Genomic DNA, 22,783 nt, shown 5'->3' with positions numbered 1-22,783 from the left:
ACTCAATCCTCCCAGTTTCTATCCCTGTCCCTTCCCAATACCTCCCCTTCTGTATGCTGGGGAAAGTTCATGCCTGGTGTTTGAACTGAAGTTCCTGAAGGAAGACACTCGTCCTAGTCCTCGATGTCTCTGCCATGAAGCCAGGCCTGCTGCACCCAGCTGGTCACCGGGCTGCCCTGCCCTGATTTCTACAAGGAGGGTCTGGATTTACAGCTTTCTTCCCACCTTCTGAGGTCCCAAGACCATCTGATCTCTCTCGGAGCCACATAATGTGCAACAGCTCCAGGAGGCAGACAAATCTAGGTCAACACTCTTTCCCAACAGGAAGAGGCTGGGGAAACACCCCTTCTGGTCTTTGAATTATTTCTCCAGGTGAGCCTGGCCACTCCTGGGTTTACTCATATAGACAAGGGCCATTGGCCAGGAAGGTGATGCAGGATGCAAACCTCGGTAGCTTGGTGGGGCCAAGTGTTCATCCTCGCCTCTGTCGAGCTGTTTCTGTTTCTCTGTGTGTCCCCCACTTCATACACACACACACACACACACACACACACACACACACATACACACACACACATACACACACACACACACACACACACATTTTCTTCTCTCTGGGACCTAAGAGAGTCTCTAACCAACTTCCCATCTGGACCTCTGTGTTCTGAACAGTGATCTTCAGCCATTCCTCTGAAGCCTAGGTCTTTTCAGCAGTGCTGGACACACCGCTTTCAGCCAGAACTAATGGTAGACAGTGGGGCACATTTTGGCACTTCCAGCTCAGCCAGGACCTTAGAGGATTCAAGCTTAATATCTATGGTGGGAAGAACTTTCCCTGGAATTGGCATTAATGAGATAAGTAAATTACACATTACTGAAAATGCTGTAAACTTGAACAGCTTAGTGACAAATGTCAGAGTGCTGTTTCCCTCCCCAACAGAACCATTTTCCTTGCCAGTTTATTCTAATAAATGTGCAGAGAAGGTACATGCACAACGAATAGTACTTGTCACTACTTAAGCTCATGATCACATGTGAAATGAAACATAAGTTTCATTTCAAATTAGGTGGTTCATCAGTTGAACCACCTAATTTGATGGTTGGTTAAGGCTGAACTCTTGACAGGGAGGGTCTAAAATGCTGAAATACAGAAATGCCATTCAGGCCGTCTGGTTCTCCAGGAGAAGCTGCGTGGCAAGAGGCACTTCCCCTGTGATCGAGACTCACCAAGTGGGCAGTGTCTGTAAAGGCTATTTTCAGATCAATCGTGGGATTTCTTTTTCCTTTGGGCAGCCAAAGCTGTAGTACGATTGAGGAATTTTCACAATACCTCATTTTAAAGTTGTCAGCTGTTCAGGTTTTCCTTTGGAACCTCTTTCATTTAGGGAGGGAAATGCTGGCTAGTGTGTGGCCTACAGTGAAAACTACAGAACACTAAAGAAAGCAATTGAAGAAGACCTGAGGAGAGGGAAGATCTCCCATGTTCCTCATAGGCAGAATTAACATTGCCACAATGGCCATACTACCAAAAGTGTTGTTCAGATTTAATGCAATTCCTATTAAAATCTCAATGACATTCCACATAGAAGCAGAAAAGGCTGTCATAAAATTTATCTAGAAATATAAGAGATCCAGAATAGTCAAACCACTCCTTAGCAAGAAAAATGAAGCAGAAGGCATCACAATAACAGACCTTAAATTATACCACAGAGCCATAGTAACAAAAATGGCATGGTATTGGCACCAAAACAGAGATATAGACCAATGGCACAGACTAGAAGACACAGAGAGACAAACCCACGTAAAACAGTTTTCTTATACTAGACAAAGGGACCAAAAACATTCATTGGAGAAAAGATAGGCTTTTCAACAAATGATGCTGAGAAAACTGGAAATCCATTTGCAGGAAATAGGGATTATATCTCACTCTGCACAAAAATCAACTCAAAATGGATCACAGACTTACACACTAGAACAAAAATCCTGAGCCTAATGGAAGTAGGCCCAAATCTTCACCATGTTGGCTTAGGGATTGTCTTTCTTAACAAGACTCTTTTTAAAATTTTTTTTTTAAATATTTATTTTTTAGTTTTCGGTGGACACAACATCTTTGTTTGTATGTGGTGCTGAGGATTGAACCCGGGCCGCCTGCATGCCAGGCGAGCATGCTACCGCTTGAACCACATCCCCAGCCTTTAACAAGACTCTTAAAGTGCAAGAAGTAAAATCAAGAATCAATAAATGAGATGGAATCAAACTAAAAAGCCTCTTCACAGCAATAGAAATAATAGCATAAAGAGGGAGCCTACAGAATGGGAAAAAATCTTTACCACACATATCTCAGATAGAGCATTAATCTCCAGAATATACAAAGAATTAAAAAAAAAAACTTGAGGGGCTAGGGCTATGGTTCAGTGGTAGAGCACTTGCCTGGCACGTGTGAGGCACTGGATTCCATCCTCAGCACCACACAAAAGTAAAATAAAGGTATTTGTCCACCTACAACTAATATATATATTTGACACCCAAACCACAAATAACCCAATCACTAAATGGTCAAAGGAACTGAAGAGACATCTCACAGAAGAAATACAATTGATCAATAAATACATGAAAAAATATTCAATATCTCAAATAATTAGAGAAATGCAAAACTACACTGAGATTCTATCTCACTCCAGTCAGAACGGCAATCATGAAGAATACAAGAATAAATGTTGGCAAGGATGTGGGGAGAAAGGTACACTCATACATCGCTGGTGGGACTGAAAATTGGTGCAACCACCCTTGAAAGCAGTATGGAGATTCCTGAGAAAATTTAAAATGGAATCATCATTTGACCCAGTCACCCTACTCCCAGGTTTATACCCAAAGGATTTAAAATCAGCATATTACTCTGATGCAGCCACATCAATGTTCACAATAACTAAACTATGGAACCAACCTAGGTGCCCTTCAACAGATGAATGGATAAAGACACTGTGGTATATACACACAGTACAATATTACTCAGCCTTAAAGAAGAATGAAGTTATGGCATTTTCTGGTAAATGAATGGAACTGGAGAATATTATGCTAAGTGAAAGAAGCTAACCCCAAAGAACAAAGGCCTAATATTTTCTCTGATATGCAGGTGCTAATTCACAACAAGGGGTGGGCTTGGGAAGAATAGAGGTAACTTTTGACTAGATAGAGGGTATTGAATAGAGAATAGGGGTTATGGGGTAGGAACCATAGTAGAATGGATCAGACATATTACCTTATGTGCATAAATGATTACATGACCTGTGTAACTCTATATCCTGTACAACCAGATGATTGAGAAGTTATACTCCATTCATGTATGATGTGTCAAAATACATTCTACTGCCATGTATAACTAATTAGAACAAATAAAATAAGTATATTTTAAAAAAAAACAGTAAAAAAAAAAAAGAAGTGGGAGGAGGAAAATCTCTGAGAAGTTGGGAAGTCCAACAGCAATTGGGGTTAGATGTGTCAATCTAAATAATTTTTTTAAAATCACATTCTCCAAAGAATATTGACATTTATTTGGGGATAACAGAGCTTTGCAAGGGGAATATGCATGTCATAGTTAACTGTGGGCACCGATGTACACCTCTGTAATCCAGCTACGTGGGAGGCTGAGGCAGGAGGATTACAAATTTGACACCACCCTAAGCAACTTAGCAAGACCCTGTCTCAGAATAAGAAAAATAAAAAGGGTCAACAATGTAGCTCAGTGATAGAGTGCCCTTGAGTTCCATCGTCTGTCTCTCCTACACACAAATTGAGTGTGTAGGAGGAAGATTTTAATGAGAATTATGTCTGATATTTTGAAGCAAATAATCTTTGGCCACAGTGATTAACAATAAGCGTTTTATCTGTCCAAGGTTGAACAGTTTCTGGGCAGATGTCCTAAAACCAGTACTTTTTGTATAAGGTTGTGGCAGCCCCTATTCAAGCTAGTGATTCTGGCAGAGTGTTTTATGATGGTAACTATCAGGCAATCATGTGAATCGTGTATAGGAGTTCTTCTTGTAACCTCCAGGCTTTGTTTACTTTTTTTTTTTTTTTTGGTTAGGTTTGACATAAGTGATACTATTTTGATTATGATAACATTCAACATTTCTGTCACAGATGCTCTGGGAAAGAAGAAGGAAGGAAGGAAGGAAGGGAGGGAAGGAGGGAGGGAGGAAGGAAGGGAGGGAGGGAGGAAGGAAGGAAGGAAGGAAGGAAGGAAGGGAGAGAAAACAGTTGAAATGTGCCGCAGTCTGGCTGGGCACAAATCACGAGCCACTGAAGTAGGAACAAACTTTATTTCTGAACTCCACCAGCACACTCCACACACGCTCCCTGGAAAAAATGCCGAACGACACGCCACACGGTTCCTCCCGGGACACACTACTCCAACAGGAAATCCCTCCTCCGGAATTCCCTCCTACCGCACTTCCCCAACCAATAGGAATTCTCTGGGAGTCTCACTAGAGCTCCAAAGTAGCAGGCCAAGGCAGACAGCAGGGGGCTAATCTCCAATTGAATGCACATCTTAACATAATTATTATCATCTCAATGACTTGCTGGCGTCACCTTTCAACCAAAAATGCCATGCGTCATTCCTACTTGGCTATGGCTCTCAGCAGAAATGTATAGTTTAGATCTGGTGACCTCACCCACTTAAGTGCACAGTTGTGTTATTTTCACACATTTTTAGAGCTGTGAACCACCACCATGACCAGGACAGGCCACCAGCAGCTCCACCAGACCAAAACATAGCCCATATGCAGAAGCAAAAGTCATTCTGCAAGGAGATAGTCTATACATTAAAAAGTCGCACACATCATCAGTGTGCATTGACAGACCCCAGGGAACAAGCATGGCAATGTGTACACAATACCTTAAATGAAGGAGGATTAAACCACGGCTTGATCTGGCCAAAATCACTGATGCTCAGTTGGGATTCAGTGTGTTGTCTTGGGAGTGTTAACATCTTTCGAGGTTTGGCCAACTGAGGCCTGGACTCAGGCTTGGACTACATAGTTAATATATTTGAAAGCCCTAACTTCCTTGGCACTTGGTAGAGTCTCACTACTCAAAATGTGGCCTGTGGACCAGAAGCATCTTCATTACTGGGAGATAGATTAAATTGTAGAATTTCAAGGCCAAACACAGATCTTCTATTTTATTTTATTTTTTTAGTTGTCAATGGATCTTTTATTTATTTGTTTGTTTAAATATTTATTTATTTATATTCAGTGCTGAGGATAAAACCCAGGGCTTCACACATGCCAGGCAAGCTCTCTTCCACTAAGCCACAACTCCAGCCCAACAACCCAGACCTTCTGGATCAGAATTTTAGCAAGATTGCAATACAATTCATGTACACATTACACATTAGGATTTGAAAAGAATTATTTCAGAAGAAGGAACCCAAAAAACTCAGTGAGAATGCTGAAATGGGGCTACTATGTGCTACTTGCTTTGAGAGTACCCACTAACCACGATCCCTGAGCTATCCCAGAGAATGCACCTACTCCTAAAGAATTAAGGTATGTATTGGTGAGGAGGGCACTAGCTGGGCTGGGGAGGCTAGTGAGAGCCAGATTCTAAATTTCCTCTGCATGCTCATTGGCATTTTTATCCTAGTTACCTTAAAATGTATACTACCACATGTAGGTTGGGCTTTCCTGGTGGGTTCTGTTACCTCCTTGGTCCAAGTGATTAGGCCTAGGTTTCTAAGGGGCAATTGTCTTAGGAGTAATGGAAAGTTCATAATTGACTGCTGCCTAGGGTGACGAAGATCCATAGGAAGTGCCTCTGCAGAGCCCTGTTCTAATCCCAGCTTCATGCTACACTGCTCAGCTTTCTTTGCCACCAGAGTTGATTGGAGTACCCAAAAGAAAGTAACCCCATCTGAAAGATCCTAAAATAGGGGAAATCCTTTCCTGTGTGCATCCTCACTGTTGCTACATGAGACCTGGAGGGAGGACTACTCTTTACCTCCCTCTGGTCACCCTGCCTAGCTTGAGGATCTGGAAGTTAAAAAAAAAAAAGAAAGAAAGAAAGAAAGAAAGAAAGAAAGAAAGAAAACAAACAAACAAAGAAAAAACTCTTTTGTGATTTTGTCATTGAAACTGTGCCTGCAAGTCAACCCCTGATGGTGAGGCTGCCCTAAAAGGACCCATGCAGGTTGGTCCCCAGATGGTGCCCTTCTGTCTGGGCTTCTGATGGTTGCTGGGAAAGGAGCTACCACCTAAATTCATGGAGAACATTGAAGAGTTTCATTCAAAACAGGTATCAATCTTTTTAAAATTAGAGGCAGAAAGATTCTCCAAAGAATAATGATTTTGGGGGGAAAGTCCTGGCACAATGGTGTACACCTGTAATCCCAGTAGCTCGGGAGGCTGAGGCAAGTGGATCACAAGTTCAATGCCAGCCTAAGCAAAAGCAAGACACTGAGAAACTCAGTGAAACCTTGTCTAAGGAAAATACAAAATAGGGCTGGGGATGTGGCTCAGTGGTCAAGTATCCCTGGGTTCAATCCCTGGTCCCCTCCCTCAAAAAAATAGATAAAGAATAATGATATTTATTTTGGAATAGAAATGCATAGTAATAGGGATATGAGTGCCATGGCAAACTATAGGCATATTCAAAGAAGTAGGAGGAAGGGGAAGTTTTTAAATACAAAACGAGGATTACATCAAGTATTTAAAAATAAGAATCCTTGAGTACCAATGATTAATAACAAGAATAGCTCCAGCCTGAAGATGAACACATGGTTGCTGAGCAGATGTCCTGGCAGGAGTGCTTTTTGTATGAGGTTGTGGTGGCCTCTTGCAGGTCTCAGGTTCTGGCAGAGTCTTTCGTGATGGTTACTACCAGGCAAACCTGCATAAGAATGCTTCCTTTGAAATCTCCCAGCCCTCCTGATCTGCCCATGCTGCTGAGCTGGCCCTGTCCAAAAGCCAGGCTGCAGGTCATCAGGGGACCAGTGGGCTGTAGCAGCCTAGAGCGTGGATGCTGATGCCTTCCCAGGACCAGCTCCAACTCTCCTTTTCACTCTCCTCTGAGGCCCACCTGAGCCTTCAGGAGCATTTCTTTTTCTCTACATTTCATTACATTTTGTTTTTGTTGTAAGAGTTGACACAAGTGACGCCATTTTTGACTTTGTCAACTTTGATATTTCCCTCACTCAGGTATACACCAGGTTATCAGCGTGGATCCAGGAAAGGCCGTACCTATCTAGGCCTTCTGAAGAGTGCGTATCAGTCCCCTGAGAGATCTTGTTGCGATGCAGATTCTGAGTCTTTAGATTTGGGATCCAACCATTTTTAGGGGAAAGGAGCTGCGCTAGACCCTTTTTCCTCACAGTGGGGTCTGCAGACCAGCAGCTGCTGCATTACCTGAAATAATTTCCCACACCTATAATAGAAAGAAGAACTGCTTTTCAAACAGTCATGGGTCAACCAATGGGGGACCAAACTGCAGGAGGTCTAGTTCAGGTATGTTGGAGCACACAGGGCTGAGGGGGCTAGCCATGGGTGCTTTCTGTGTGTTCCAAGCTGAGGGCAGTCTAAAGTTCCAAGCCAAGGGTGTATGCATCATTATGTGGAACACAGCTCTGCTTGTACTCAGAGTGACAACTCTGTGTCCTCACACTGACCTTGCAGCCGTGTCCACAGCCAGTCTTATGCACTGAAAGCCTTCATGCCTCTGAATAAGGGAGAGTACTATTAGGTTTGGGAAAAAAATTAGGCTGTGCCTGTGGGTGATCTTAGGAGAAAGGATGAATATTTTTAAGGTCCTCAGAACTCAGTGCAGTACTGGCATTTGGGTGGGAATTCCCCAGAAGGAGACTGGTCAAAGAGGCCTGCTTGTCCTGCCACTCCAGAGTATCTTTGAATATGGCTATATCTGGGGACTCCTCCATTTCCTTTCCCCAGAAGTTGAGTTCAGTTGTCTTCTCTGATTCCTACAATTAGAATACATATCACAGTGTCCAATGCTCCTGCAGGAATCCAAGAGCCCACAGCTACAAGGAACCTGTGAGGACTTAGGCCATAAGTCCTGACAGAACAACCCCTGGCCTCAAGCAGAATTTTGGACATCTCCTGTCTTAGATTCCCCTGAAAATGCCTAGCTCTGGATCCTGGTCCTTTTTGGCCAGTTCTGGTCCACGCAGGTAAAACATCTGCCCCAAATACCTTGCCAAGCTTCCTAATCCTCTCTGCCCCAATTGTTTCTCAGGCCCTCCCAGCCAGGAGTTTCAGTGGAAGCTACCGTTGTACACACAGCTAATACATCCAGATTCCCGGGCTGGAAAGGAAAGTTCTGGAAGCTACAGACACAATGGAAGACATTTTCCTCTTCTCCCATTCTCCCACTGCCTGGAAAAATTTAGAACTAGACTAGACCCTGGTGGATAGGGAGAAGCTGGGACTCTGAGGAAGTCCAAAGAGCTGGGACAATCTCCTGAGCACTTAATCTTCTTTGTCCTGAATCCAACACACCCAACCATTGAAATCTTGGGAGCAAAGAGATAATATTATTCCTGGGGCATTGGAGGGTGCTTCTAATGATACTGGTAAAGGTTCACTACCTAGGCACATAGAAGTCAATACTATGGCATTGGTTTTTGCAAAAAAAGTGAGATTTATTGTGAAACCAGCCAGCAAGAATTCAGACTAAGCTAATTAAGACTAAGCTCAGATCTGCCTCTGGGTCGTGCATTTCTTTTCCAGGTAGTTATCAAGTTCCGTGGGGTGGCAGAAAGGTTAAGCTTTAAATGTCAAAAAGTTATTGAGGGGCTGTGGCTGTGGCTTAGTAGTACAGCACTTGCTTGTCATCTGTGAGACTCTGTGTTCTATCCTCAGCACCATATATAAATAAATAAATAAAGTAAAAAGTATATTTTTTAAAAAAATGTCATTGACCAATTTGGCTGGCTTTTCTGCATATGTCCATTTTTGAAAAGCTGGTTTTAAATCTTCTTTAAGTGGATTCTGGAAAAGCAGCTTAGGCACTTTGTTACTTAAGAAATATATGTTAGAGTTTGTTCTGGCCTTAGAAGACTTCACTTCCATCTATGCCTCTAGTGACATCCTGGGCAGGATTCTGTGCAGTGTAGGCCACACTGAGTCAACAGTCTCCCTGGACCCAATATGACAGCAAGAGATTTTTCTCTTTTTTTCAGGAAATAAATCAATTCATTAATATAGGGTTAAGATAAATTGACCAAGGATTATGTGTAAAGAGCTTCACAGGGGCCCTGCTCCTCTCTGGGACTCATGGCCCTGCAGGGACACCAGTCTTTTCTTGGGTGACAATGTGGACACTGCTGCCCCTGGAAGGAAGTGGTGTTGATGAGGTTCCAGGAGCACAGGATTCATGCTGCTGCCCAGCTTGCAGCAACCCTCCCACTCCCACCCAATGAAGAGAGTTGATTCCAGTGGCTTCGCTGGAAAGACAGGATTCAATTAAGATCTGGTCAGGAGAGGCCTGAAATGGCACAAGGGAAGGGGGCTGGGATTTGGGTTTGGGGAAGAAGAAGAAACTGCAAGAAGAAACTGCCTTGGTTCTTCTCTGCTCCACCTCACTCCTGTCCATGGAGACCTTTGACTAAATTCATGTTCTTTGAGAAGACTCTCCTGGCCTCACTACCCTCCTGATCTGCCCATGCTCCTGAGCTGGACCTGTCCAAAGGCCAGGCTGCAGGTTGTCAGGGGGACCAATGGGCTGTAGCAGCTCATACTGTGGATGCCAATGCCTTCCCAGGACCAGCTCCAACTCTCCTTTTCACTCTCCTCTGAGGCCCACCTGAGCCTTCAGGAGCATTTCTTTTTCTCTACATTTCATTACGTTTCCAGATTCCCTCTAAGTTATGTGAACAGATGTTGAACAAAGCAGTCAAAGCAATACTCATTAAGTGTGGATTTGCAAGAATGAACCCTTTGACCTGCCCAACCTGCCTCCCATAAACTGTCCCCAGCCTTATATAAGAGTGGTTGGAGTTTTGGAAACTGCTCTTGAAATGAAAAAGGAAGTTGCTCTTTAGTTCTAATGCCCTGCATGTCACTTAGCATGAAGTGCTTTTCTCCCTCTATTGAGAAAACCGTATCATGTTCTTCCTTTAATCTATTGAGGTGGAGGAGCATGTTGATTTTTATGTATTAAACCTTGCATTCTAGGATTAATGTATGTGTGTATGTATTTCCCCCTTGGGAGAATTATGTAAATGAAGGATGTCATTTTTCAGTATCCTGGAGTATTTTGTGTAAGAATGAAATTATTTGCTCCTTTGACATTTGATAAAACTTGCTGGCAAAACCACTTAAGCCTAATGTTTTCTGTGTGGGGAGATTTTAAGTTACCATTGGTAACTTATGATCTGTAGCTGGGGATCCATATTCTGGAATCTTGTAATCACCCCACATTTCTTAAAGGGAGTGTATACCTGAGCTATGGAACATGGGCTGCTTCCTACCTGGATTGACCTAACTACACCACTTATGCGCCTTCCTCCTGCTCATAACAGGCTGACAACAGAGTCCTGGAGGTGGCAGAGTTGCTCATAGACACCAGTAGAAACATGGTGGTTCACAGGAATAAATACGCATTCCAAATATAAATGTTTTTCCCCTATTCATAAAGCTTCTGCTACCATCACTATTCATGGATTTATACGATGCCTTGTTTATTGCCATAAAACTTTATCTTCAATTAAGGAATCATCTTACTAAAATGGTACATCAAGATGCAGGTCATTAGGGTTGACAAGGGACTCCAGGAGAGTGCGAAGTTGAAGCTCTAAATCTCAGTGCCTGTGTTCCAAAGAAAGAAAAATTAAAGGCAGACACTGAAAGGCATCCGAGAGAACTTCATTATAAGTAAAAGTAAAATGAGGCTCAAACAAAGAGCTCTCCCAAGAGAGTGGGTCATCTCCCAGCAGAGAACGACAACAGTGCTGTCTCCAAATGCATTGGTGTTTTAGAGCTGCCTTGAGAACTGGGGTCCACCTTCAGCACTCTTTGCCAATCAGGTATTTGACTCTTTTAGGTCAGGTGGTAGAGTTTTTGGCCTTGGTTGGTCCTTTCCAGAACTCTGGTACTACTAAGAAAATTTCTCTTCTAAAATATATTGAGATACCTATGTCCATTAATGACCCCAACTGACCCTGTAAAGAGTTAGGAATAGCCTCATTAGACCTTCTCTATGTATTTCTTAATTGGCTCCTTTGTTCTCTTTATTTGTATACTTGTTGTTTTATGCATTATCTGATTACCCACTTGCCTTAAAATTAATTTAAAGAAACCCTTAAAAGTAACTTAAAGAAAACCCATGCATGACCTTGCCCTGTTATTGGTTTGCATTTCACTTCTCACTACGCACTGCTACCTAACATCTCCCAACCCCTGAGAGAACTGACAATGACCTTCTTTGGTTTGGCAGGTACAGGTCAGAGGAGGATACCTTTACCTTGAAATTGACAGGCTGCATTGCAGATGAACAGGAGTCCCCCCCTCCTCCCACCCCCGCCTTCCACAGGGACCACACAGGAAAGCAGATAGGGGGTGGGGGCAGTCACAGAGGCACCTTTGGCAGAGGGCCCCTCCTCACACTGTAGACCAGCCAGATTTCATTAAACTTGATAAATTTTATCACTGATCTTCAACAACCCCATGGAAAAATTGCACAAATGTTGTCCTCACAGATGAGAAATTAAAGCAGAGCACAGCAGTCACGGTGCCCCAGCATGAACAAGTAAGGGGGCTGGAATACAGGTCCCACCCGCCTGGGTCATGGCTCCTATCTACTGGGTGGCAAAGAGCCAGGCACAAACCGGGAATTCCCTGGTCAGACACCGTACTGTGTCTTCGCCAGACTGAGGTTCTGATGGAGGTGATGTCTGCTGCCAACCTTTAATTCAACATGTTAGCTTTAAAAACAGGAAAGCACAAATTCTAATTGCCAAAATATTCCCTTTACTAACAATATTACAGTACAAAATTCTGATGTCTTTTTCAGATTTAAAAAATGTAGTCACATCATTAAATATTCTTACAGCATAATATTAGAAACAACACAAAATACAAACATGGTATTCAGATTTCTCATAAAGCATGCTTATTTAGATATATTATTTCTATATATTTGTGGGTTACATCATAGCAATTCTATATATGTATACAAGTTTAATTATGAAACACTGAATTTACTTCCAGGAGGTCACTATAGTGTAATCTCCCCCTTAGTTTTTTGTGATTAATGACTTTGCATAGAATTCATACTGTGGCAGAGTCAGAGAGACTGTTTCTGTGTGCCCTTGAAGAATGGGGACATTCTAGCATTTCAAGCAGGTATTGATACAGGAGAGATGAGATGAGCACCTGAGGAATTTGCAGGAAGATTTATTTAAACTGGGGCAATCCAGAAGAGCTAATGCCAAAAAAAATCTCTGGGCCCCAGTATGGAAATTCTCTGAGATTTCTACTCAGTGGGTGGTTACACAACACAATGGCTAACAAAACAGTTACTTTTTCTTCCTTGCTCTTAGAATGGACAGAGTTTTCACAAGTTAAATTTACTAAGAAAAGAGAAACAATAACTTTTACACACCAATAAGCTTGATTGCAGACATAACTTTTTTTTAAGTTGTAGATGGGCACAATACCTTTATTTTACTTTATTTTATTTTATATTATTTTTATGTGGTTCAGAGAATCAAACTCAGTGCCTCACACCTCTATCTCAGAGCCATAACCCCAGCCCTGCAGACCTAACTTCTACAAGAAAGAGAAACCTGACCTTTACAACAAAAAAGAGGAGCTCAAACCACAATGAGATCTCTAGAAATCCTGCTGACTTAAAAAAAAAAAAAAAAAAGTGTCTTGTTGACTAGGAGAGAGGCTTACATATTACAATTAAGGTGTGGGATCTTTGGGGAACTACATCATTTGGAGTCTTTGGGATTACATCATTACCCGTTTGATGCTCACTATTTAATCCTTTAAATTAAAAAAATGTCATTAGCTTCTTGGCTTAAAGTTTTATATAATGTCATAATCTTAATTTCTCTCTCCGTGTCTCTCCTCCTCCCTCCCTCCCTCTCTCTCCCTCCTTCTCCCTCCCTCCCTCTCCCCCATTTTAACAGCTGCTTCTATAGTTGACCCAATAGTTTCAATGTAAAGGGGACACAAACATGGAAGCAATAAACAAGTTAGTAGCATAATCCATACTATATCAATTAAACTTTTGAAAACACCAAATAGAAATAGAAAAGAAATAGAATAGAAAACCATCCTCCAAATAGTGAGCTTAGTTCCCAAAACTTAATGCCCTTTCAGGTTTAAACTAGTACATGGTCTAGTTTTTTAAAAAAGCAATTTAATTAATAAGTTTTAATTTTATACAAGAAAAGTGTACATATTTTCATGGCCAGAAAAGTGCCTAGATTTCCTTTTAAGCCTTAGTCCTTTATGAATTTTTCTTTTTTTTCAATTTGTTATATATGACAGCAGAATGCATTTTGACTGTTAAACACAGAGTCACACTATTCCTGCAATCATAAATGTACATAGGGTAAAAAAAATTCATGTAATTCTACCATCATTCCCACTCCCATACCCCCTTCCCTCCCCTCACTCCTCTCTGCCCAATCCAAAGTCCTTCCAATCTTCCCTTGCCCCCCCCCCCCATTATGGGTTAGCTATATGATTGATTGATTGTTATCAGTCCTGTAGTAAAGACCAAGGAAAGGACCATGTATGTGATAGAAGTAAGGGTGGCAATTTGTCACAGTGTAATAGAGGATGAAACAGTCCATTTGTCTGTTGGTTAGTTTATCTTCCACCTTGTGTTGATCAGCCAGCCCCCAAGTGGCTGAAGCAGGGCTGCTGTTTCCTCAAGCTTCAGTATGTGCAGGCCAGTCAGCTTCCAGGGTGACCAGAGCAGGGCTAGTGTCCTTCTGATCCTCAAGATTCTCTGGTGTTTCCTTCTTCCTGATGATCAGCTGAAGGGGTGCAAAAGAGTGTATATGAGATTCTATTTTCAGAAGGTCCCAAAACAAACCAAAAGGAACAAAATATTACATAATCTGTACCTATGTATGTGTATATACATGTAATGATATAATTGGTGACACTGCACAGAGGAGTACAAAATTGTGGACAGTGCTCCTTGTGTGTGTGGCAGAGGAGGGGGATACCCCAGGGGGTTGAATTACGCAGATTTATCACAATGTAACTTTAAACAAATTTGAAAACAGTTTATAATTTCATGAGCCTGACCCAACATTTCATGCTTTGGCTTATGATCCTCCATATATTATTATTTCATCTAAAAACATGAAGTAAATTTCAACTCCCTACCTCAGAGGTCAGTTGTCTTCCAAAGGTGCATTTCTAAGTGTGTCACCTTTAGTCTGAGAATATATTTCTGCATGGAAATAATGCTGAATGTCTACCTAACTCCCAAGTCGAGGTAGTGCAGAACAACTTAATTTAACCCATGGCTTATCATCCTCCCTGTTTTCTTTTACCAGATGCAAAACCAAGGTTGTACTTGTTCTGTTCCCTGGTCAAGGTCACCCAGTTAAGAGGGATTTGAATCCAGCTGTACCAAATCTGATGTCTTTGCCTCTCCCCACACTACCCTTTGCACAAGACAAAACTTGGTAACATATTTTTCCTTTCTTGATAATCTCTTGGAAGAAGCCAATGTCAGGCTAAGTTTGGTAGATCTAGGAGGATATTTTCCCAAGAGGCTGCTTTTCCCCACATCCAGGTGGCTGGAGTCTGACCAGTCTGGCTGTCACCAGACTGCTGCAATGTACCAGGGCCTCACACCACTATCCAGAGGCCCAGAGCCCAGATAGCTCTGTCTCAGGAATCCAGAGTCCCCTTCAGAGAGGAGTGTGAGGGTGGGGGAAGGGGAGAGGGTGGGAAGCTGCTTCCAGGCTGGGCTCCCAGAGTAGCCAGAGATCCCTCTCCAGCTTGCCCCGCAGGGTCAAGGTCCAGATCAGGCCAGCAGCCCCCAGGCTTTGCCTGGCCCCCTCACCAGCAGGCTGGACCCACCTAGCCTCGCCCACTGCCTGCTGTGAGGACTGCAACCTTTATTTAAAGTACTCACTTGTTTTCCTTGGATGAGTTCCCTGAGTTAGCACAACTACTCCTCAAGCACCCAGGAGGAGTGGTGGCTGTTCCTGGAAGAGGAAAGGCAGGTGGCAAGCTGGCAAGCGGTGGACGCTGGTGAGGCGACTGTGATGGAGGATGTCCAACTTCCCAACTTCTGTGGTCTTGGGCAGCACAGCAGCAGTGGTGGGGTGGAGTTGCTGAAGGGGCATTGTGGAGTGGCAGCATCTGGTGGCAGCAGCAGCAACACGTAACTGCTTCAGGCGTAGGGCATCAGGCCTCTGAGGTCCGGACTTGAGCATTGGCATGGTGGGTGGTGTCTGCAGAGGTGTTGGCATCCAGCTGTGGTTTGGGAGATCTGTTGCTGCATACTCACAGTGGAAGGGTCCAGAAGCAGCATTGGTGACAACAGAGGGATGTTGCCATGATCGATTTCATCCTGCACTGCTGACAGGAGTCCGGCTGCAGAGGGTGAATTTGGCATCCAGTGCTGAGTATCGCTGTCTTGCATCCATGATGGAGTCTGGTGACAGTAGGAGCTCCAGAGTTGGCAGTGGCTGCAGCAACACGCACCTTCATTGGGATCCAGTGTGGGGCATAGGGGTCAGGCGTCCATTGTGGGGTGAAGGGCATTGACGTTGGGGCCTCAGTGGGCAGCATCGGAGTCCAGCTGGGGTTTGGGAGTTTGGTTGCTGTGCGGTGGTGGTGGCACCAGAAGACTCTGGAAGTGGGGCGGAGGCCACAGAGGCATCCAGTGGTGAGCATTTTCATCCTGCTGTGGTAACAGGAATCCCGCTGCAGGGTGGTGAAGGGGGCATCTGGTGACCATGTGGGGAGTCTGGTGGCTGCAGCAAAGAGCTCCAGGCTGGCGGTGGCAGCGAGGGCATAGGGCAGGGAGCGCCAGAGTGGGAGGGTGACCAGAGGCTGGGATGGCCTCTGCGGTGGCTGCTCCAGGCCCTTGGTCTTGGTCCTGGTGGAGCAGCCTGTTCAGGAAGCAGCAGGCGGGAGGTGGCAATACCCAGGCAGCTGCTGAGGACCTTAGGCTGCCCACACCTGCCTCCCCTGGCGCTGGCTATGAGCCCGCTGGGTGGCTGCTCATCCCATTCCCCGATACGACCTCTGCAGGGGAACTAGGCCATCTGCCAGGTGGGGCAGCCTTGGGAGAGGACCCCCACCTTCCCAAGAGACATCCCACATGTGCTGTGGGGGCAGAGAGTGGAGGACCTAGGACATCTTCCACATCAAAGCGCATTTCTGATTGAAAGCGGTTCCTCTCAGAACTGGAACAGGACAAGGATGCCCTCTCTCACCACTTCTAGTCAAGGTAGTCCTTGAAACTCTAGCCAGAGTTTAAACTGTACTGTAGTTTAAACTGTCTCTTTAAACTGTAGTACAGTTGAAACTATCTACAGAGCTATAGATGAAAGAAATTAAAGGGATATGAATAGGAAAAGAGGAACTCAGACTGTCACTATTTGCTGATGGCATGATTCTATACATAGAGGATCCAAAAGCTCTACCAGAAAACATCTAGAATTGATAAATGAATTCAGCAATGTAGCAGGATATAAAATCAATACCCATAAACCAAATGCATTTCTATACATCAGTGATGAATCCTCTGAAGAGAAATTGGAAAACTATCTCATTCACAATAGCCTCAAAAAAAAAAAAAAAAAGATTTGGTAATCAATTTAATAAAAGAGATGAAAGACCTATGCAATGAAAACTACAGAATAGTAAAGAAAGAAATCGAAGAAGATCTTAGAAGATGAAAAGATCTCCCATATTCTTGGATAGGGAGAATTAATATTGTCAAAATGGCCATACTACAAAAAGCCTTATACAGATTTAATGTGATTCCAATTAAAATCCCAACAACATTCTTCATAGAAATAGAAAAAGCAATCATGAAATTCATTTGGAAAAATAAGACCCAGAGAATATCCAAAGCATCCTTAGCAAGAAAAGTGAGTAAGAGGCATCAAAATACCAGACCTTAAACTATACTACAGATCTATAGGAACAAAAAACGGCATGCTATTGGCACCAAAATAGACATGTAGACCAATGGTGCAAAATAGAAGACACAGAGAAAAACCCACATAAATGCAGTTATCTCATTCTTAACTAAGGTGCCAAAAGCATACATTAGCAAAAATATAGCCTCTTCAACAAATGGTGCTGGGAAAACTGGAAATCCATATGCAGCAAATTGAAGTTAAACCACTATATCTCACCTTGCACAAAACTCAAATCAAAGTGGATCAAGGACCTAGGAATTAGACCAGAGACCCTGTGCCTAATAGAAGAAAAAGTAGGTCCAAATCTTCATTATGTTGGATTAGGTCCTGCCTTCCTTAACAAGACTCCTAAAGAGCAAGATATAAAATCAAGAATTAATAATGGGATGGATTCAAACTTAAAAGCTTCTTCACAGCAAAGGAAACAATAATATGAAGAGAGAGTCCACAGAGTGGGAGAATATCTTTACTACACACACATTAGATAAAGTGCTGTGTGAAGCCATTCTCGCAGGTGCGAGGGATTGTCCGTGGGGAGGTGTGCCTGTCCACTGATCCGAAGACCAATCACTGACCTTGACCTTGGAATGCTGCCTCCCTCGACCTTCATTGGATGGGATTTTCCCTTGAAATTTTTGTTCCCCAATAAAGCTCACTCCTGGCGTGTTCTCTCTCTCTTGCTAGCCTCTTGGTAAACCTTGCCATCGCATTAGGTGGCTGGAGGCGGGAGCTAGAGAAGCCGTCTCCAGAGTTGAGCATTAAGGGTAACGAGAATATATATGTCTCTTTAATTTTAAAACTCACCAGTTAATTTCTATGCTTTGAACCTCTTTTATGAAGCTCGCATGCTGGTCGCGTGGCACAAGTGGCACCCAGGAGGGGGCATATTAAATTGACTAGGTTGAGTTAGGGAGTGCACTATATAAATAAGGAATTGGTGACATTTTGGGGGTCACGGAAGTACCAGGCAGGTACTGAAGCAAAGGAGACGTTAAAATTATTAATAATGGGAAATTCGACTTCTACTGATAAGAACATGTACTTGACTATTTTAGAGACAATAATTAATCAGAAGGGAAAGCAAATAAAAAAGATTCAGTTGCTACAATTCTTAAAGGTTGTAGGTGAATTTTGTCCTTGGTTTTGTGACCAAGATTCACCAAATTTACATACTTGGGACAAATTAGGAAGGAAATTACATAGAATCTGCCTTTCTAATAAATTACCTGGAAATTTTGAAAATATAGAAAAGGTTTGGACTGCTTTAGAAATTTGTCTCTTTGATTACATGGGCCATAGTCCATGACCCCCTGAAGATCTATTGAAAGGTATTCAGAGAGCCATTAAGTCTATTCAAATGGAAAAACTGCCTGAGGCTAAGGAAATCTCCTTTCCTTTCAGCTGAATAAAGATAAAAAGCCCAGGAAAGAAACCAAAAGTAAAAAATGTAAGCTTGCCTGAACAGAACCAGAGTAGCCTGGAGGAAGATCATAGAGACGAAGGTCAAAGAGAGGAGGCCTCCAGAGGGATAGAGGGTTCTCCTCCCAGAGGAAAGTCCGGAAGAGATTTCTAGAGAGATAGAAAGCCCTTCTCTCCCACGTGGCTTACAAGCCCAGGTTCAAGATGGCAACAGCGGAGATCTACCGATGAGTCGTAGTCTGAGGGAGAGGAATCGGACAATGAAATCCAGGACTTGCAGGGAAATTTCAACAGGCTGTGTTTAACACCGCCTGCCCAGGCTATTAGAATTTGGCCATTGTCTGTTAAAAAAAAACAAAATTTAACAGGTACTCTGAGTTAGCAATGACTTTTCTTACCCGGTTCCAACGAAGTGTTAGAAAAGTGCAAGAGGCTGGGGAGGATATTAGCGAATTCCAACTTTTCCCAGTTTTTGAGCAAATTAACAAACAAGATCAATTGAAGAAGTTAATCAAGGGTTTCTTCCTGGAGATAATAATGGAACCTTTCAAAGAGAGTATCTGCTTGCAAATCAGCCTCCTCATCAGAGATTAGTAAATACTACAAAATTTTTACTAGGGGCCCTGAGTGTTTCCCCCATCCAAAAGACAGCTGAAAAGATCACCTGGCTTACAGAGGAGCCTATATGGATTTCTCAGTGGCCCATCTCAGGGGGAAAACTTAGGATAATTTATAGGTTAGTTGAGGAACAACTTCAGGCTGGTCATATAGAATGAACACTTAGTCCTTGGAACACCCCCATTTTTATTATTAAGAAAAAGTCAGGTAGTTGGAGATTACTACAGGATTTAAGAGCAATAAATCATGTAATTCAGTCTATGGGATCATTATAGCCAGGTCTTCCTTCCCCCACAGCCATCCCTTTAAACTATAGCTTGATGGTAATAGATCTAAAAGATTGTTTTTTTTCTCAATAAGGTTACATCCTGAAGATTGTGAAAAATTTTCCTTCACTATCCCAGGAATTAATTTTAAAGAACCTGTTAAAAGATATTGCTGGAAGGTCCTCCCCCAAGGAATGCATAACAATCCTACCTTATGCCAAAAATATGTAGGTCAGGCAATAGCTCCTATAAGAAATAACTTTCCTGATGCATATATTATTCATTTTATGGATGATATATTATTGGCTCATGCTAATCCAGAAGTACTTTCAGAAATTTTTACTCAGAAGCTTCACTTACAGCAATGGGTTTATGCATTGCTCCTCAAAAGATACAAAGATTGCCTCCCTTTCAATATTTAGGTCAGATAATTCAAGGATGTACAATCCGTCCTCAAAATCTTCAGATAAAGGTTAAGGAGTTACATACCCTTAAAGACTTTCAAAAATTATTAAGACTGAGGCCATCCTTAAAACTAACTACTTCTGATTTAAGTCAGATATTACAAGGAAATCCTTCCCCAACCTCTCCAGGTCAGCTGACAATAGAGGCTAGAACAGCTTTAAAAAAGGTTGAAAGTGCAATTAAAAATGCACAACTTACTAGAGTTAATCCTAAAGAAATAGTGTATTTATTAATATTTCCAACTGTGTGTACCCCAATGGGAGCCATATGGCAAAGATTGGGAGTTATTGAGTGGATTTATTTAGCCCACTCCCCCCCAAAAAACATTAATTCCTTTTCACGACTCTATTGCTCAATTAGTAATTAAAGGTAGAATGAGAGTTTTACAATTAATTGGATCTGAACCTGATATTATAATTATTCCATTTTCTGTTCAACAAAATAATTGGCTTTTTCAAACTTCTAGCTTATGGCAGATAGCTTTTGCTGATTTTCCTGGTCAGATAGATAGTTATTACCCTCGTGATAAAATTATTCAATTTGCATCATTAACACTGCTTATTTTTCCAAAAATTGTAGGTGCCCAGCCCATAGATGGAGCCCTATTGGTGTTCACTGATGGTTCAAGCTCAGGTAAAGCAGGTTTTTATAGTCATGTTCACACAGAGGTAATACAAACTTCATATACTTCTGCCCAAAGAGCGGAGCTTCAAGCTCTCATCTGTGCCTTAAATTACTTTACAAATGAGCCTATTAATATTTATTCTGACAGCTCATATGCAGTTGGAGTTACCAAAAATATTGAAACTTCAGTTATTGGATATACTTCATCACAAGAGTGATTTAAATTATTTTGTAATCTACAACAGTCAGTACAAATGCAAAAATACCCATGTTTCATAGGAAACATACGGGCTCACACTAATCTTCCAGGACCTTTAGCTTCAGGTAATGACAGGATTGATAAATTAGTAGCTGTTTGTCAACAGATGTCTCCATATGATTGTGCACAAGCTTCCCATTCCTTGCATCATCAAAATGCTTCTAGCTTACATAAAAAATTTAATATTACCAGAGAACAAGCTCGTCAAATTGTAAGTCACTGCCCTAAGTGTGTTATTCACTCTCCATCTCTGCCATCAGGGGTAAATCCCTGAGGATTAAAACCAAATCAAATATGGCAAATGGATGTAACTCATATTCCTCAATTCGGTAAGCAATGTTATGTACATGTGATAGTTAATACACATTCCAGATTTATTTTTGGCACAGCACGTACAAAAGAAAATACTCAACAGGTAATTTCTCATTGCCTAGCAGCCTTTGCTGTGTTAAGATGCCCTTTACAGATTAAAACAGATAATGCACCAGCTTACGCAAGCTCTTCTTTTTAACAATTTTGCCAAGAATTTCAAATTAATCATAAAACAGGAATTCCTTATACCCCCCCACCAAGGTCAAGCCATTGTGGAATGAGCTCATTTATCTATTAAGCTGCAATTACAAAAATTAAAAGGGGGTAATAGGTTTATGACTCCCCAAAATAGCCTCAACCATGCCTTATTTGTTTTAAATTTTTTAAAATTGTGATGCAGAAGGTCACACTGCAGCTGAGAGACATATGTCTTCCACAACAGCAGGCCCTTTAGGCAGAGTTTTGTGGAAAGACTTACAGACTGGTCAATGGAAAGGCCCAGATCCAGTGATTATGTGGGGCAGAGGTCATGCTTGTATTTTTCTAGAAGGTGCTTTCTGTCCTATCTGGGTGCCTGAATGCACAGAGAACCGAGATTCAAGCGACTGAAGATTGACCCAGAGAAGCCCCCATTCAAAAGAAAGAGATATCGAAGAAGGATGAAGAGGAACCAACATGACCCAGCTGAAAAGCTGATCTCATGGGAAGAAGTGAAGAAGCTGACAATACAGGCTTCGAGAATAATTGGACTCCTAGGAAGAAACAAGACTCCATTGATGATGGTAGCTACAGTGATTGCCCTGCTGGGCTGTCGGGTAAAAGGGAGTTGAGCAGACACTTACTGGATGTATTTCCCAGATCCACCCCTGGTATATCCAGCTAAGTGTGGACTGGAGAATCCATTCCAGTATTTACTTATGACTCATTCATGATGGGAGGATTTACAGATACTCATATTACTCCCAATCATGTGACTAGATTTAATTATTCTGGCTACAGTGCCCAATTACCTTTGTGTTGGTCCCACGATAAACATGCCAGCTGTCTGAGAGTATCATTTGAGGAAAAGACAGCTGTTGGGAGACCTAGACTGACTAATCATACTATTTATGGAGACTTAAAACCTTATACTAGATCAGTGATTAAGATGGGACTTTCCCATAACAAACCAGTCATTTCTGCAATACCTCCACGAATACCCCACTGTCCAAATAGTTCTACAACTATATTGGCACCTTTCCTAGATGGAAAGATTGTGTAAATACCTTTTCAGTACAACATAAGGTGTCTAAAGCTAGTGGGTATGTTTTAGACTGGTCTCCAAAAATTGATGAGACAATTACGAAAAAAATTCTGCTATAACACCTGCAGGATTTGTTAGTAATATTTTGACTTACAGTGAGGGTGGTATTCAAAAAGATGTTTGGCACTTAATTGCTGCCTCAGAATTCTTACATTTTACAGACAAGCCTTTACCAAAATTTGTTGGCAAGAGCTGTAAGGAGGGATCTTGCTATGGCTTACGAGACAGTGTCCAATCTCCTTACGTTTTGATTATTGGAAACGTAAAAGTTAAATGTATAGATGACAGATATGTTGTTACATATAACACATGTAACCTAACCAATTGTATTACCAGGTATAATAGAGGAAAAGAAGTGCTGATAC

This window comes from Callospermophilus lateralis, chromosome 11, assembly GCF_048772815.1.
Source record: "Callospermophilus lateralis isolate mCalLat2 chromosome 11, mCalLat2.hap1, whole genome shotgun sequence".
In the NCBI taxonomy this organism is placed as follows: Eukaryota; Metazoa; Chordata; class Mammalia; order Rodentia; family Sciuridae; genus Callospermophilus; species Callospermophilus lateralis.
This window is presented reverse-complemented; position numbering follows the sequence as displayed.